The 17,939-nt window shown below is 42.9% G+C and overlaps 1 protein-coding gene across 1 annotated transcript in view; it reads right to left on the minus strand.

Moving 5' to 3' along the window:
- LOC310814605 (ADAMTS-like protein 1) overlaps positions 1-17,939 on the minus strand; it is a gene marked incomplete at both ends in the record, with an annotated part of 105,115 nt that overhangs the window by 33,758 nt on the left and 53,418 nt on the right. The gene's annotated exons all lie outside the window — the stretch shown is intronic.

The following is a 17,939-nucleotide window of genomic DNA, read 5'->3' on the forward strand; positions in this document are numbered from 1 at the left end:
AAGCATGTGACAGGAAGAGATAGACGGCGATAGGAAATAATCAAAGCTCTCAGCTTTCACCCCACATATTTCAGTCAGATGTCAGAGTCATCTTTTACACTGTGAAATGTTATGCTTCTCTTAACAAGCTCCAGTCCACTCTTTTTTCCCCTATTATAATTGTTCCACGCTGTATTTGGCAGCAGATGGAGTGGCGATATCAGTTTTGGTCCAAGATCAATATTATGAGAAGATGAATTCCGCGCTTGCAAGGACAATGTGCATCTCAGTCCTACCGTGACAGCCAAATACTGAAGGCTGTCTCTCTCTCTGTCACGGCCAACTCTGTTTCCACAAGAGACTTATCGCTGGTGGAATGACTCACCTTGCTCTGAGGCAGGTGTTTATTTGAACGGTGTCAAATGATTAGCGTTGTCATGCGAGGTGGATCATCTAGCGGTGTGTATGTGTGTGTGTGAGTTATGTTTCTTTCTCTTGGCTCTGTTCTCACCCAAGCTTTCCCAACAACCCTTGCACAACCTCATGCGTGAGGTTTTGGACGTTATCATTTCCACATAGCTCTAACTAATCAAAGAGGAGAGGTAAATAGGACAAGACAAGGGAGAATTAGATAACAGATGCTAAGGTAGGATATCATGACTGTGTTCTGCCTCTTGGCAATGAGCCACTCACTATGAGCCAAATGATAACCCACAGAAATGTATATGAACCAGAAAAATGATTGTTACCCAGGGGAGGCTAGTGGAGGTAGAAATGGGAGGACGGGCTCATTATAATGCATGGAATGGAATGAGGAATGGTGTGTTTGATACCATTCCTCATTCCATTCCATGCATCACAATTACATCCACCAGCCTCTCCTGTTGTTACCCTCCCCAATCCATCCACCTGCTACCAGGCTAATCGATGGATCGAGGTCCCTGTCCATTTCATGAAACAATGTGACATTTTGTGCCAAAGTATTGTCAGGCACGTCCATGGTGAGAGTCCATAAACCATCTGGGGTATAGGGGTAAGATCTCGATCCAAAGGCGACGCTTTACTGTGCAGGGGTGTTCTCAGAATGTGGAAATGACTATGGTCCTCCTGAGCTTTAGCGTGAATAATAGTGACCCTTTAAACCTCTCAAGAAGGTGAGACCTGTAATTTCCGTATACATTGGAGAGGAATGCAAGTTGAACAATGTATTGGCACCCGGCAGAGTCTTTGCTAGTGGCTTAAATTTCCCAAGACATTCAGATCCCATACAAGATATAAACCACAGTACCAATTGCCCTGAGCAGGACCAGAAAGAACAAAGGCCTCACACCTGCTCTATAAAGCGTAGCGCCCACTCATCCAATGAATAGTTTACACCAAAGCTCCAGCCTTCCCTTCACAGAATGCCTGAGCGCGCCTCGTCTCTTTGAAGGCACCCTCATGCACGGACCCCTTTGGCCCCCCTTCCCAGCGGCACGGCATCTCGTTTAGTTTAGAATGACAAATGGCTTTCTGAGTGGAAAGGAGATACAAGGTAATAATACCGCTCTGATTATTTTCTTTGGGCCCCGGTAGCAAAAAAACGCCCCCGTTCTTCACCCGGGGAGGGGGGAGGGGGGTGGGTCCAAATTATTAAAAGAGGGGGCTGTTATAAACAACCATCAATGCCGGCGATCCGCAGGCACGTCTGAGGGAGAACAGTGAGGCCTAAACACAGGCAATGGAGCGTGCACCAAATCATATTAGAAATACGCACTCCGTCTGGGTCGGTGCCCCGGATCCACGATAAATAAACACACGCAGTGATTTGGGCGGTCGGTCAGGGCTGCTCCTTGGATTCGCCTTTGAAAGGCAATCAGTGGATTCACACTCAATTACTATAGGACCTGCTTTACATGGCCAAGACGACCAAGGGCATATCAGGAAGAGAGAGAGAGAGCTGATGAAAGATGAGGAATGGAGTAGCAAGGATGGAGGGATGGAGGGAGGGATGGATTGCGAGGCCAAATAGCTATGTTTCCATTGTTCTGTTTCTCAACAATAGCACGAGAGAGCGAAGCTCCGGAAATCTGTCACCCACCAGGATTTCGATACAATAATCAAAAGTCTTGGATATCTACTTGGAGGCTTCCCTGACACGCTTCATCTCACATCCCTGTTTGGGAATCTTGGAGCCAACCAGACACTTTGTGTTAGGAATCCACCCCACACTGAGTCAAGCCCCTGACACCGTGTCCCCTTGTGTCCTTGTGTACAATGTTAGAAGGAAGGAGATAATGTCCTTGATTGAGCAGATCACAAGAACATCTCACCTTTGGGTACATGGATTGCATTTAATCAGTGCATTTAACCAAAGCTTTCAACACTAGTGGGTACAGTACCTACCACCATGCATGTGTAACACCCCCTTGCGCACTCGTTAAGAATGGTTTTTGTATTGCACCTGTCATTAGACACTGTTTTGAGCACATTACACACAGTGCAGTTTCCATTGTGATAGGCCAAGAACCATGCTTGAAGCATGAATGAGGCATGCCTGCATCACACAAAATGGACAGACAAAAATGACTCACCTGTCAATGTCCGTGAATCAGGACATTTCACTTTTTAAGACGGAAAAGTCTGACAGGGGAAAGAAGAGTCCAACTCAATGCCTACTTTCACAGACGTCAATATACATGCAATGGCCTTTATTTAATTGGCAAGTCATATGATCTTTGCACATCTGTTTAAGCCCTTGTCTCCTGAGCAGTGGCGCTCACAGTATTTGACTTCCTGCCATAGGGCAGTCAGTCATGGTAATATCTACCCTCAGAAAAGACCTCACTGACCTACGTATCTATTTAGGACATGAAGGACAAACTTTATTTATGACTGACATGGAAATCGTTTGAGAGGAAGCATGAGCACTCGGAGTATGAGCATATGAATAGGCCAACGCCATTTTAACTGCCTTGTTAACCTACTGCTGTAAAGACCGGATGATTGTGAGAGTACATTCCAACTGTCTCATGTCACCTAATAATAAATACATGCAAGCACATCTGCTCAGCACAAGTCAATATCCACTTGAAAAAAATTACCATTCAAGTTACAGTAAGAATACCTTACTCCACATAACAAAAAAACAAGCTGATTGAAAAAGAGATGTAGAAGTATCACTCAATTCCACCAGTTAAGAGGAGAGTTAAGCATGACATTCTTTCAACTGTTCCAAGCAGAAGCACTGAAGTAGACGTTACAGTACCAGAAAGAGGAGTGCTGTCAGCAGTAGCCCGGTAGCCAAGGTGTGCTGGTCCATGCCTTCTGGGGAGATGCCTGTGTGTGTGTGTGTGTGTGTGTCTTTAGCATGCGTGTATATGTGTGTGTGTGTGTGTGTGTGTGTGTGTGTGTGTGTGTGTGTGTGTGTCTTTAGCACACGTGTATGTGTGTGTATTTGTCAGCCCAGCGTGTGGTGCTCTGCTCTCGGTGCGCCGCTATCTCTGTCACTCTAGCTGTGTGTGTGCGTGTGCGTCTGCCTGCTGTCTACTCTCTGTCTCGCTCCCTCTGTACCTCAGGAGTTAGTTAGGGAATGGGAGGGGGGGGATCCAAGCCCCTCGAGTCCCCAGGTCCACCCTGCCAGCCAATCAGAAAGGGCCCCAGTCCAGCATGCTAGTTCAAACAAGGAGCCGGCCAGCTGCAGACTCATACATTTACACGTTTACACACACACACATGCACACAGAGACAGCCCCCCCGCCTCCCCCACACACACAGACATACTGTACATATGCCTTTCCTTATCTCGACCTTTTTCTTTCCCTCTATTTAACCTTCTCTTCCTTTCTCTTACTGCCTTTTCTCTCCCTTCCTCACTCTCATTCCTCTGTTTCCTTCTTCCCTGCTATTCTTGGGTCTGGCCAGCTTAGCACCTTCCATTGCCAGCACTAGGAGTTCTCAAAACGTCAAAATGTTTCGAACATACCACAGTAACCTTGGAAAACTGGAGGATAACTACTCCGATTTATAGACTTACACATCTACACAGACACATACTGCATTCACACAAAACTTTAACACACACGCACGCACACACACAGCCTTTGCTCAAGTCTTTAAAATGCAGGTCACATTTGAAAGACCCATGCAAATTAGATGATACAGTCTGGTCATATAAGAACCAGCGATCTGGATAGATTTCTGAGCCATGGTCATTTTTTTCTTTCTTCATTTATGTTTTTTTTAAACTTTTTTTTTTAAACTTTTGGGAGCTTCAATGGACCCTTTCATAACATCTGGCAGTCCAAGTTAAGAACATTTGAACAGGAGGAGGGTAGAACATACCCAGGTGTCCCCTGGACAGACAATTCCTATGAACATAGAAAACCATGTACTAAAAAAAGATTACATTTCTCATCAGGCGTCCTGTTATTGACTTGACACTTGACAGCTCCCCTGTTGGACTGTAAGAAATCAACTAATGAGCATACTGATCATCTTAGGGGTGATGAACTTTGACATCCTTAAAGCTGCAGACTGTAGGGAAAAGTTAAGTTATTCTGTTCTACAGAAACATCCCTGTGTGGTTAAGTGATTAATTACCTGGGAAGGAGAAATGTAGAAATGTTACCACTCTCAATTTTATAGACAGAGATATGGATGCAAGGACTGACCATCCATGAGATAAATATTATATTTTTAACCATGTTTTGAAGCTATACAGTGTTTGTTGTCCCCCACAATGAAATTGAGGAGGGCACTATGGATCGGTCTCTGTTCATTCACGTCACATATGTATGTCTGTTTGTATGTCACACGCTTTATCTCCGACACCACTGGGACAATCTTTACGAAAATTGGGTGGATGGTGAGAGATTGTTAGGAGTGTCGAGGTGACGCCAATTCATCCTAAGTGATAGGTTATTATCATTAAAAATGTCATAATAGTGTGCAAAGAGGAGAGCGCACCTCAGACTGTACCTTTTGGCCAATTGACTGAAATAATACTGTCAAATCCTTGGAAATTAATCAAATAAGCACTACAAGCTCCGGTAACTATTCAGCCTACCTCAAATCCATGGACTGTCTTCAAATAAACACAAAGCTGTAAAAGAAGCAAGACTGATCATGAATCAAATAAGCACTACACTACGTGTTGTTAGCAACACATCATCTGTGACTTTATTCACAATAAAGGTTACAAAACAAAATGGATCATTTTTTATTTATTGCGTGATAGATTGTGGTGGTTATTGCTCACAAATATAGTTCTCAAAACAATCATTAATGTAATGAACAAATCTTCGCAATTCCAGTGTTTGCGCAGGGATATTACTGTAATGCATGGTAAACAGGAAAAAACACCTCATAGCTGTTACTTTATCAGGGAATAAAGCATGGTTTCGAACGCCACTTGGCTAATCACAATTCTTGTTCTAATCAACCAATTGTACACTTGTACGCTTGTAAAACAAGCTTATATTTTGGGTTCTGATGGGGTAACACAGTTGATCTAAGCTCATGAAGCATTTATAAGTTATATTAATCAAGCATCAATGGCCATATATCATTACTTTATATATCATTACTTTATATATCATTACTTTCAAAGTCCCCCCCAAAAAAAGGCATTTAAAGCAAATACAGTGAAATAATGACAGTCAATAGGTAGCGTATACCCAGAAAGGGGCAAAACAGAGTACGGTACACAAGTAGTCAAATCCAAGATCAAGGCAGATAGTCCAACAGGAAGAAGGCAAAAGGGCGAAGTAAAAAAACACTCGAAGATAAAAAAAACATAAAAACTAGACACTAGGGAAATTGCTGGGACGTATTGACACGGAGGCACAATAAATGGACTGGCAACGAGACAGAGCAACACACAGACTACATACACAGGGAATGATGGGAAGGAACAGGTGAAATCAATTGGGGTGGGGTAGACAATTACACAAGTGGGAAAACACATAAAGGCAGATAACGAAGTGACAGAAATGAGAGAAAATGTGAGTAAAAGAGGAAAGTCAAACAACACTAATACACAGGATGGGATGTTACACCCAGAGTGTATAAGACTCCCCTACTGGTAGTGCTCACACATACTGTAGAATCATGCTTTACAGTCGGACTGAAATGGAAATCACAAAATGACGCTTATAGTAATGCCCAAACTTGTTTTTCATTGTAATTCTTGACTTCCAAAGGGTAAGTCTCATATCTAAGTTGTCTCCGAAATAATGACACTTGAAGATGTTCAAAGTCTCCTTTTATATTTTATAACATTGTAAATAGCTGTGACTTCTGAACTCACAAATTACAACAGTTGCACATTCTCCAATCATGATAAGGCACTGGTGACGTGTGCCCCCCACGACTGTCAACAAAGTTGCATACCATCTACCCAGCCATGTAGACAGTAGAGTTTGATAGCTAGCTAAGCTAATAGCTAGAGAAAGTTAGCATAAACTTCATATCCCTGCTGCTAGATAATGGCAGATTTTAATACTCTACCAGTCAATGTATTCTACGATTTTAGTCAGTAGAGTAAATTATCTGTGAAATGGGATATTGTTGAATGGGTAGCTAGTACTAACTAGCTACCAGCTGTAACATTGATTGGCTAGATGGGCTGTCAGTCAACCACCGAAGATACATGTCTAGTCATGGAAAATCTATAAATGAATTCAATCTGATTTAATGAACCTTACTTTGAAAGTGGACTTAGAAACGTCAGTTTGTGCTACATTGTCGTTAGTCTGACATAACAAAAGCATAACAAAAATCATTCCAATAATTTCGACTTTAATTACTAAGGAATGCAGCCTTTCTGTGTTTTGGTTCCATATCACTGCTATCTTTATCCAACAGCTCTGACTTTCGACGATGAAACCAAACAAGCATATCTCCAAAAGACCATGGACAATCAAGTATTATCCCTGTAGCCTTCACCCTTTAAAATGACTTCTTTGTACTGTTGGGGTAGATATCTTACAGGAATTCAGCCCTAAAGCTTAACAACAACAGAAACTTCTGCCTTCAAATCAAAACCATTCAAATCCACCCCCCCAATCAAACACACCAAATCAAAAACCACATAATTGCTATCAATTAAGGCTGAGAGGAATGTGGTGTGCGCCAAAACAAATACTCAACTGCTCTAATCATAATATACTGTAGAAACGGATGTCTCTGCCTTTCCCTCTCCACACAGACACACACACACACACACACACACACACACACACACACACACACACACACACACACACACACACACACACCATATACCCATGTTGAGCTCACTTACGAATGTGGGATTGTGTGTGTGGGCATTCTCACACTAAAACATGTGAACACACACACCATACCCTTAATCCTAACCTTCCAATATTTGCTTTCAAACGAGAGCCTTCTCATATTGGTGAATGTATACTTACTGAAAATAAACCGTGGCATCAGTGGTCTGCCCTGAGAGTAAAACCAGAATACATGACGAGGAAATGGAAATGGTGATTGACACTTATAGGAGGCTAATTCACCACCACAGTGTTAGCCTACAAGAGCTGTCTCATCACTGGTAGAAAACCTGTGAGAAATGCATTATGACTAAATCTATAGGCGCAGTACTACTGGATGTTATAAAGAGCCATAAGCAATATTAACATAGAAAGCCATGCCACCTGTGTGCACTACTATCCTCATTTCAAGAACACTTAAGTCTAAATTGCATGAAAAAGCTTTTCTTTTTCTGATACACTTCCACTTTTTTAACAAGCTAACTGATCATGTTGAGAATGATTAAACAGACAGACCAACAAAAAAAAAGCAGGTCGTATCCTTTTCCTCTAGTGAGTCAGTGACCAAAACCAAGAGGCAATCAAAGAGGATAAGCAGCCATTCCACGGCCCCTGTTGAGATGATTTATACAGGAAGCAAAGTTGCTGTCCAAACATAAAGGCTGAACAAGCAATAAACAGCCTCTCTCCTGTTTCCCATGCAAACCTTTATACATCCCAATTGGAAAATGATTGAGCCGTTTCCATGAAGGGAGACATGAGCCATGAGATAATGACGATGATGTAGTGAGGTTTACCACAATCCCCCCCATGCCAAACTCTTGCTCTAGTTGCCAGCTATTCCTTCTTTCCACCCCCAAATTTGAGTTCTGGGGATGAAGAGTAAGATTCAGTAGTCAGGGCACAGGACAACCCTTGTACAATGTAGTCATATTCCAGACCAGTGGAGGCAGAAATTGAAGGACGGGCTCATTCTAATGCATGGAAGGGAATGAGGAATGGTATCAGCCTCCCCTGTTGCATACTCTGTTTTCCAGAGACACTAATAGTATGGTACATGCACAGTGGGGCTGAGTGGCAGTCTTAATTCAAGGATCATTCACTAAACACGTCTTGAAATCACTGGTCTGCAATCAGCAAACACTTCTTCAATGTATGATCATTTAAGTGCATGTTAGCGGGGGCAAGTGGCCCCCGTTTACTCCTGGCTAAAATACTAAAGCATGCCAATTCCAATTGGATCTCTAACAAAGTAACCTGACTGTCTTGAGCGCCTTGGCTTCCTCATGGTAGTCATGCTGTGGAGTTGAGCATTGTTCACAAATGAGAGGGCCAAGTGTTCCTGGTCATTTTGAGGCCATGCAGAAAGCAAATATATGTGAATGTAGCTAACATAATAGAAAACATCTGATATGGCCATTTACACTTTGACCCCTTGAAACTACATGAAAAGCCCAGCTGACTGTCCTGAGTGCCTTGGCTTCCTCATGGTGGTCATGCTGTCACACTGACCGCTTGACTTGGTTATCCATCTCTATCTACATTCTCTGAACTCACATCTAATGAAGATGCAGGGCTTGTTCAAACAGGGCCTGTGTAAATCATGTGATACATTATCATCTCCATCTTCTGCCAAGATTCTCGAATAGCTGTGGTTAACAACATCCAAGCCGATAACAGGTTGACATATTAATATTGATGAAGTGTGATATATCTTTCCTATCATCTTTTTCCCACAAATATTTGTCAAGTTCTGGCATTTCTATTTTAAAGCTTAAAAATACATACTGGATTTTATCTTTTTAACACACGCATTCCACTATGTTCTTAGTACCCATGGCTGCTAATTGTGATGGAAGCAGACGAGACAGCAACAAGACATATAATATTTGCTCATCGATAATTTTTCTTCACATTCTCACAAATAGAAAATAGAAAATAGATTTTTTTAAATAATACAAGTGAGTTGATAATGCATTTCAACACTTCAGAGGGATTAACACAATGCATTTTCCAGTGGAGTAAAAAGCAATGGATTAAACCCAACTGCAACTGACTGTACTGTAACTGATCCTTCCTTCTTGTCCCTTGTGGTAGAATAAAAGGTTAAATAAAAGATTGTCATATTTTGGGGAGATGATCTGATCTGATTGAACAGATCTTACTGAGAAATGGGTTTTAAGTTACCGGGGGTCTGTGGGGTTGACGTTAAGCTACGTTCCAGAATCCAAAATCTAAGCTCCCGTGAGAAGAATTAAATTGTTCAAGTGGGATAAATAGTAGCCCCCCCACCCCCACCCCCACCCCCTTCCATTCCCCCATAAACGATGCATATGCTCCAGACGTGATTTACACTAAAGTCATCGTTTAAAAGCTTTCCGGGCCTCAACATAAAATGTTTTACCAGGAAAGGAACTTTACAGCCGCAGCTGAAAATCAGCCACAAACCCCCCCAAAACCAGAGGATTAAAATAAAAACGTAATTCCCTGACAATCTACCCAATCAGACAGGAGGAAAATAGCAACCCTGAGACGTAAAGTAAGACAGAACATGGATCATTAATCCTAGATTGGACACTTTAAGGGCTTCTATATTGTAGTGAGGGGAAAGGGAGGCACATATTTCTCCTTATAAATTCTCTTTATGGATCCTATCAATGTCCTTGATGATGCCAAATAAAAGTGGATATCAGCGTTACGTCTGACAAGCGCAGATAGTACTGCTACCATTCCTCTGCCTCCTTGCCATGTCACTTTTTACTTTTAAGCACTTCATCTTTTTTATCATCCTCCTCTTTCTCCCCAACTGTATTATCATGAGCCCCATCTTCATCTTATTTGCTCATTCCTTTTTTGAACGAGAGAGAGGTGGTCCATTGGACTGTTAAGCAGTCACTGACAATGGCAGTGTTTGGTTTCGGACAGGGAGTTAGTAGTAATCTGGAGATGATAGATTTACTGAGTCATAAACAATACTGTGGAGGATACAGTATCAGCATCCAAGAGAAGGGGAAGGGCTTTGTATGTGAGGCCATTTTAGGCAAATAACACACACTGGGGAAAGACAAATGCCAAGTTGACCGATTATGAGCCCATCTCCGCTGGCACTGAACACTAGGCCTCTGGACAGCCCCTGTCTCCCAAAGGCCTTCAGGAGGAAGATATTTGTTCTGCCTGAACATTGCTCCCCAAAGCTATAACAGAGTGAAAACAAAGAGGTTTGTTTCCCAGCATTCTCCAGTCTAATAAATAAGACCTCGCCAGCTTGTATGACCTGTAGACTGCAGACTCAAAGGGTAGTCAAGGATTTGGTTATTGGTAAAAGGTAGATAAATTGGCCCTATTCCTATACTCTAACAACATTGTATTCATATGCTGATACACTGCATTGGTAATTGCTTCACAACTGCAATAGTAATGATGTTGACCGATTTGTGTTATTACGTGGAAAAGCACCATGCAATCATAGTTGTCATGTTACACGTTAATACTGTACAATGTTTTTCCTAGTGATTTCAACGATACTACACAGACCTATCCTTTAGGTCACACATCACATGAAGTTTCAAATATTCTACCCTTTATTCTAATCCATACACAATATCCACTTGAACCTTCTTTACCTTTACATTTACATTTTTGGCATTTAGCAGACGCCATTATCCAAAGCGACTTACAACAAACACATTTGTCTAAGTAAGTGAATCATCTATCCATCAGTCATCATAAGAAAAAGTAATCTATGCTAGGACCAGGGGCTGTTGCAAGTCACAATGCTAGAAGAAATAGGTAAATAGTGACTCTGCAGTCCTGACAGCAGTGGGAAGCTCGTTCCACCAGCGGGGCGCCAGGACAGTGAAAAGCCATGACCGAGTAGCATGACTGCTGCTTCCACGTACAGGTGGTGGAGCCAGGAGGTCAGCCGAGGTGGATGAGCGGAGTGATCGGGCAGGGGTTTGGGGACTGACCATTGCTTGCAAGTAGGGAGGGGCTGTTCCCACCCGCCCACCTTCTTATCCCAGCTGTGCCTCCAAACCACCACATGCAGCACAAAGGAGGAATGGGGCAAGTAATTAAGAATCAGCAGTGACATTTACAGCTTCCTGAAACTCTGTCCACAGATCTTGCAGAGCTGGGTCCTCATTAGCACGTGCAGACAAGCTCATATGTTTTAGAGAGCACACCGGCAAACTCAACTGGGGTCCTACTAAACCAACAGGGTTATTCACCCACCCTTATCCCAATCGTGGCCACCGTGGTGTTTTAAAAGGGGGATCACTTTCCGACCTCATCCTCGAGGCAAGGAGACACACATAAATTAGCCGTGTAAAATCGTTGGAGTTGGCTAACTGCTGTGCTGAGGCGGGCTGGGAGGAAGTCAGGAGCGTGGGACTTGCATTGAGATTTGAGGGGAGGGCGCGAGAGTGGGTGCTAAGCGCTAACAGCTGATTTATGCTCTCCCTCCCACCCTCATCCATCGCTCCCCCACTGTTCTTCCAAACACAGACCACATTCCCATATTAACTGGCTATCATGTGTTATGGTACACTTTTAGCCTCATACCCAGTGATCAAAACGATAGATATCAATATAGTTGAATATGGTTGATACTGTAGGTTGCCCATCATGATCTGTCCAAAGATCGGTTTATCTGTAACACTGTGACTCATAAACTACAGACAAAATCCTCTTAGCTGAGGACAAATAAGCAGTGAAGCCTCTACAGGAGTGACCAGTTCCATGCTTGACATGATAGGATGATGTACTATGTACTGTATAGAACTATCGTTTTATCATCCCATTATGTCAAGCATGAAACTGATGACCAGAGTAAAGGGGTAAGAGAGCAAGAACATCTTCTCTGTACACATTCAATATACCCATGAAAATGACCTCATTACAACTTGTTTTTAGTTGCCTGTCAAGACAAACATGGACTATGTTTGCCCTCAGTGATTCTGTCTCTCTGGGTACTGTGACACTTCCCAGAAGAGACCACTGTCAGGTCTTGGGCCATTCACATCCGACAGGCACACTGATCTTGTGGCGGCCTCTTTCCTGTAGAACCCCTTCCTGTCTGGCTGACTAATTTGTTTTAGTTTCCTAATTTCACTCATAACCAATTAGTTTAAAGTAGGACACACTGGGATTTGGGGCGACTTGAGTAAGACCGGTACCCTTTTCTTAGCCACTGTCTCGCTGTATAAGAGTTGAGCCTGGAGGGTTACAACAAGGACAGACAGATCAGGACATTCCCCAAGGCAGTGGCCTCCCTCTTCTGACATGGAGCCACAAGTCAGTAAAGGAGCAGTAAAAGCTCATGTAATGGGAACCCAGAGTGGTTCCGTTCAGTCCGCACGCGCAGTCTAGTAAAACCAGAGCCTAATTGGATCAGCTCAGGTCGAGAAGTCAAGCAAGCGAACCTGGAGCCAACCTGGAACCAAACCGGGCCTGCAATTCCCCAAGGCTGAAATAAAACGTTTTTTTTTGAGGAGTCAAATAGGCTAGTTGAAGGGGTTATTGTTAAGGGTCATTTCAAAGGAGAAATATGAGCTCCAATATCTCACGAACAAACAACCTCTCACAAACACTTTTCTTCAGTTTGGAAACAGTTCCCATTAAGCCACTCACAGCTCACTGCTTAGCTTGAGGACAAAATACTTAATATGTATCCAACTGTCTTGACAGCAATTCCAAGAGAGCAACAGCAATTGTAAATTGGGCCTTGTGGAAGAGCTTGGCTTGCTCTTTCCCCCTGGGTGACCCTAAAGGTGCAGAGACATAAGCAACATGCAGGAAATGGGAGTAGAGTAGCGGACAGCTACAGTATGAGGGCCAAAGGTAAAGTATTCTGAGGAGCACCCTGGGGGGTGAGACACTAACAGGTCAACATGGGGGGTAGATGTAATCTCTGTGTGCCTACAGTATGTGTACTGGTGTGTGAGAGTGCATGAGTGTGGCTATATACTGTATACTGTAGCTATGTTTATTTTTGTATTTGTGTGAGTGTCATGTATACCTGTTTATGTTTACCTGTGCGTGTTTGTGTCTGTCTGAGGGGCAGACAACACATTAACTCCTGGTGAGACTGTTATTGTGTTTCTTGGGTCAGGGGTTTGACCTCTAGAGAAGCCCACACATTGTGGGTCAACACCATGCTCCCCCTACCCAACCTCTCTAATCCCCTTCTACAATATCTACATCTCTATTAAAGTTCTATTTAATCTATTTATTATTGAAATGACATCATCACTCATGGACAATAATGCTCAAAGCTGCAGTCATCTCCTTTATGATGAAATGAAACATACTCTCTTTGCAAAATGTGTCTAATCAGTACATCTGCCACTGTGGTTAACAAGCGGTTGCTTGAGAGGAGACACTAAGTAAGAATCGCCCAGACTAAATACCCCTGGTTCATTTCAATTTCCTGTTGTTCATGACAGCGCAAGGAAGTGAGGTGTTTTGGAGAATTTACACTATTAGTTTTGCAATGCTTTTCTAGCCATGAAACGACACTCCTGATCTCCTATGTATACTACACATGGGTAAGGTTTCAGTTTTTAACCAGAAATTGAGTCACATCTGTAACATGTGTTTTCAATTTTTTGAAATGTACAGTATGTTGTCTTTGGCCCTGGGACAATCAGGGAATGTGATAGTAATATGATAAAGGTGGTCAATGAGAGTTTTAACCCTCCAAGTGTCCTCTGAGACCGCCACTTTCACTTGGTTAAATAATGATGCAATCACTGTAAGAGCTAAAGGGTGCGTGCCGTCCTAATCCTGTCATGACCTCTGACCTGTATCTGACCTACAAATTGATAATACCAAAAAAATGATAATACCTATGTCTTGCTTATCTTTCTTCTTCAGAAAGGAGTTTGTGAAAAGCACTTTCACACTAGTGGTACATTCATTGTTCCCCCTACAGGTGCCTCAAAGCACACCAGCCTGATTTCAAATGGCTTGGACAATGGCTGTCAATGCAACCCATTTCATCCAGCACTGTCTTTTCAATCAGGTCCCTTGTGGAGAGTGTTATGAGCGCATGTGTTTACAGCTGTAATGTCTCCCTCGGCAACCCTCCATGCCTGATGGATCTGTCTGGCGCTAAGCTCTGCTAAAGCTATCTGCGACTCTCCCTCACCGTCCGCATTGGGTTGAGAGCTCAAACAAAACTGTCAATCAAACTCAGGTTCACAGATGTTCTCATTAAGGAGCCTGCAGCTCAATAAACAACCTGGGTTGACCTGTATGTCCATAAATCAACATGAACGGATGAGACTTTACCAATAAATCCATAGAGACGAAGTCCACTAATCTATGATAGTGTTCTGGGGCTTCATGACTGCACATCCCTGTTCTAGCCCAGAACTAACACCTGATTCAACTAATAAACTCAGCATCATGCACTTGACTTTAAATCAGGTGTGTTGGTCAGATTTTGAAAATTAAAGAAAAGATTTTGAAGAAGATTCCTGCTGTTAACTTGCTAACATCAAAGTGGATCACAGCTATTTCGTATGCAAATGCAGACACAATCAAACTTTAAACACTTAAGTATAACACACACTCTTACACATACAATAAGCCATCCCCTCCTGACCAGTTCATTGCTTGGCTGGCCGGGGCGCCTGTCGACAGGTCTCTAGCTCTCGCACGTCAACACCTAGTGACTGTGCTTTGTCTCGAGCACCCAGATACTAGGAGAGGAAATGATATATCAGCTCCTGCTTGGCGTGCCTGCTACAGTTTGCCCCATCAAACATTCCTCGCCCATATGCTACTGTAATCAGCAGTGGAGATGCATGGAGGACTCAACCACATCAACAGGGGTGTCTGTGGACACTGTCAATGGAAACAGGCACTGGGTCGATGCACTGGAAACTCTTATCTAGTCTATTGGTAAGTCTTGGCAACGGCATGTCATCTGCACACTACTGGATAGATGGAGACGGGGATTGAGGAGAGAGCACATCTTCCTATTGCTGTATCATTATAAATCGAAAATGTAATGGAGTGATTTATGGTGTAATTAACATTATGGTAATGACATTGAAATGATCCATAAATATCCTGCTTCTCACATAACTTATCGATATAAAACCCAAAAACACTTAGCCCTAGTACTGACTCGTTCAGAACCGTAACTCAAGCTGGGGCTAAATCTGTCTGTTAAACTGTCTGAGTTCACTGTTATCTCCAGCAATTTTCACCTCATCAGGTGCAGTCAACTAATCCAGCTCTTTGCACAGTCATCACTATTGGATTTCCCTGTGCATGATGTATAACAGCAACCATTTACCCCAAATCACTGATGCTTAGGCTAACAGGAACCATGCTAGGGGACTACAACCTACTCTGGACTGCTGGAGATTTATTCGATGATGGTTGAAGTCAAAGCGTGAGCGTTGGATGGACAGTACAGTATAGAAAGGTATATAGTGATATGTTCAGGGTAAAACGCTTGAGAGGGGGTATACTGAAGCCTTGTGATAAATCTTACCCATAATAAATCACCTCACATTAGTGATGCATAGTCAACGCCATTCATCGTCATGATCCTCATACAAATCAATGTCAAAGAAAGTCTTTGGACAAGGCTTTGTCCTCCTATCGATCTGTCCATTATGTGACTCCCTGTCTCATTACTTGCCAATCTCTCTTGATCTCTTCCTCTCCCCTTTTCTCCCTCTCTCTCTCTTTGTCAGTTTCTCCCCCCCAGGCAGATGACAGTGGCTATCAGCCCAGTCTGCCCGGACTCAGTGAGCAGATCACAGACCTCTATGGAAAAGAGAGCTCAAGCACCCAGCATCCCTCCACCATTCCAAAACCACTGGCATATAAACTACCTAGCACTCAATAGTAGGTCAACAAGGAAATATGGCCCACGGGACACATATTATGGTTTTTCACCAAAGCCTCAAGATAAACACGGCTCAAAAAATGCCCATCTTTCCAAATGTTGCCTCCAGCTCCTATTGACTGGTGAAGAGGGGCTTTAAAATGCACTTAGGAAAAAAAAAGAAAAAGGAAAAAGAATACAGAGGCTATCGTAGCATTGCATGCCAAGATTCAGGGAGCTCAAAATCCACGAAATATGACCGCAAGATAATGGCAAAAGAAAATAGCTGACATCACCACCCTGGACAGAGGTGGATGGTAGGAGAGGCGAAACGAGAGACCCTCGTCTTCCCGCCTGCGCAGAGTAAAGCCGACATGGCCAACAGAGCCGTCTTCACTCTGACGTACGGAGAACTCGTTACTCTGATCAGGCCAAGATCTGGCCCATTCTGACAGCACTGTCTTTACCGTGAAGCCCTTTACTTCAGAGTAGCATGACGTGATTGAGTGTGAATATATCGCTAACACTTTTACTTCAGGTATAATGCCATAATGCTGTTCCCAGGAATGACGTAATGCCTGTCATGGCATGAGATCACAACTAAGGATAAGTGGTGACTGTAACAATGCACAAGATGACGACTATTTAAATGTTGTCCGTTAATGCGTCATTGCATTGTTGTAGTGCAGGGGTGCCCACACTTTTTCGGCTTGCGAGCTACTTTAAAAATGACCAGGTCAAAATGATCTACCTACATTAAAAAATGCTAAATATATATATATATATGACACGTGACCCGTAGAAGAGAAGCGATCTCAGACTGGCCGCATTGTACGTCAATCAAGTGGCGCACTCACACTGGCTCAATTGCCTCGTACCGTGCTGAAGCACAAATGTCCGTCGTAAAAAAATAAAATAATTAATGTCACGCGATTGACCCGCACTACTCTCGCGATCGACCGGTCGATCGTAATCGACGTATTGGGCGCCCCTGTTGTAGTGTATAGTACTGCTGTTTAAGTCATTCTTATCACAATGTCATGAGAGTTTTATGTCAGAGTATTTAATCTTGTGGCTTGCAAATAAATATTGTCTAGAGGACATTTATTGGACCCCTCATATCAGGACTTTGACTTCAGCACAAATATCATCATTGTGTTTTATGTTACAGCAGCAGTGGTAATGCATGTAACATGAGGAATAGATGTTTCCCTTAATAGAATAAGTAATGTATGTTGTGGTGAGTGACTTAATTTAAGGTACATTAAGGGACATAAGATAAGTCTACGAGACAGGGCCCAGAAAAGGCAGACCAGAAATCTGGATATTAAAGTTGGACTGAAATGACTTTTTTATGCTTTTGTTATGTCAGAGTAACAACAATGTAGCACAAACTCACGTTTCGAAATTCACTTTCGAAGTAAAGTTTATTAAATCAGATTTCATGTATTTATAGATTTTCCTCTGCTCAGACTGCTTCAGGACTGACTAGGTGTTTGACTGACAGCCCATCTAGCCAATCAATGTTACAGCTGGTTGCTAGCTAGTACAAGCTACAGTACCCTTTCTGAAAAACAAGTCAGGGCATTACTATGAGCATCATTTAGTGATTTTATTTTCAGTCTGACTTTAAAGCTTATTCACCCCATACTGTATTTACTTATGATGATAGGCTGCCACTAAGTCATGAAGGCCTTTATGATGTGTGTATCTTTTACGGTGTGTGTGTGTGTGTGTGTGTGTGTGTGTGTGTGTGTGTGTGTGTGTGTGTGTGTGCACGCGCACCTGAGTGCAGCTCTGGGTTTAACATTGTCCTCTCTCTGACCCTCCCCTGGCCC

Source organism: Argentina silus, assembly GCF_951799395.1.
Source record: "Argentina silus genome assembly, chromosome: 1".
Lineage (NCBI taxonomy): Eukaryota > Metazoa > Chordata > Actinopteri > Argentiniformes > Argentinidae > Argentina > Argentina silus.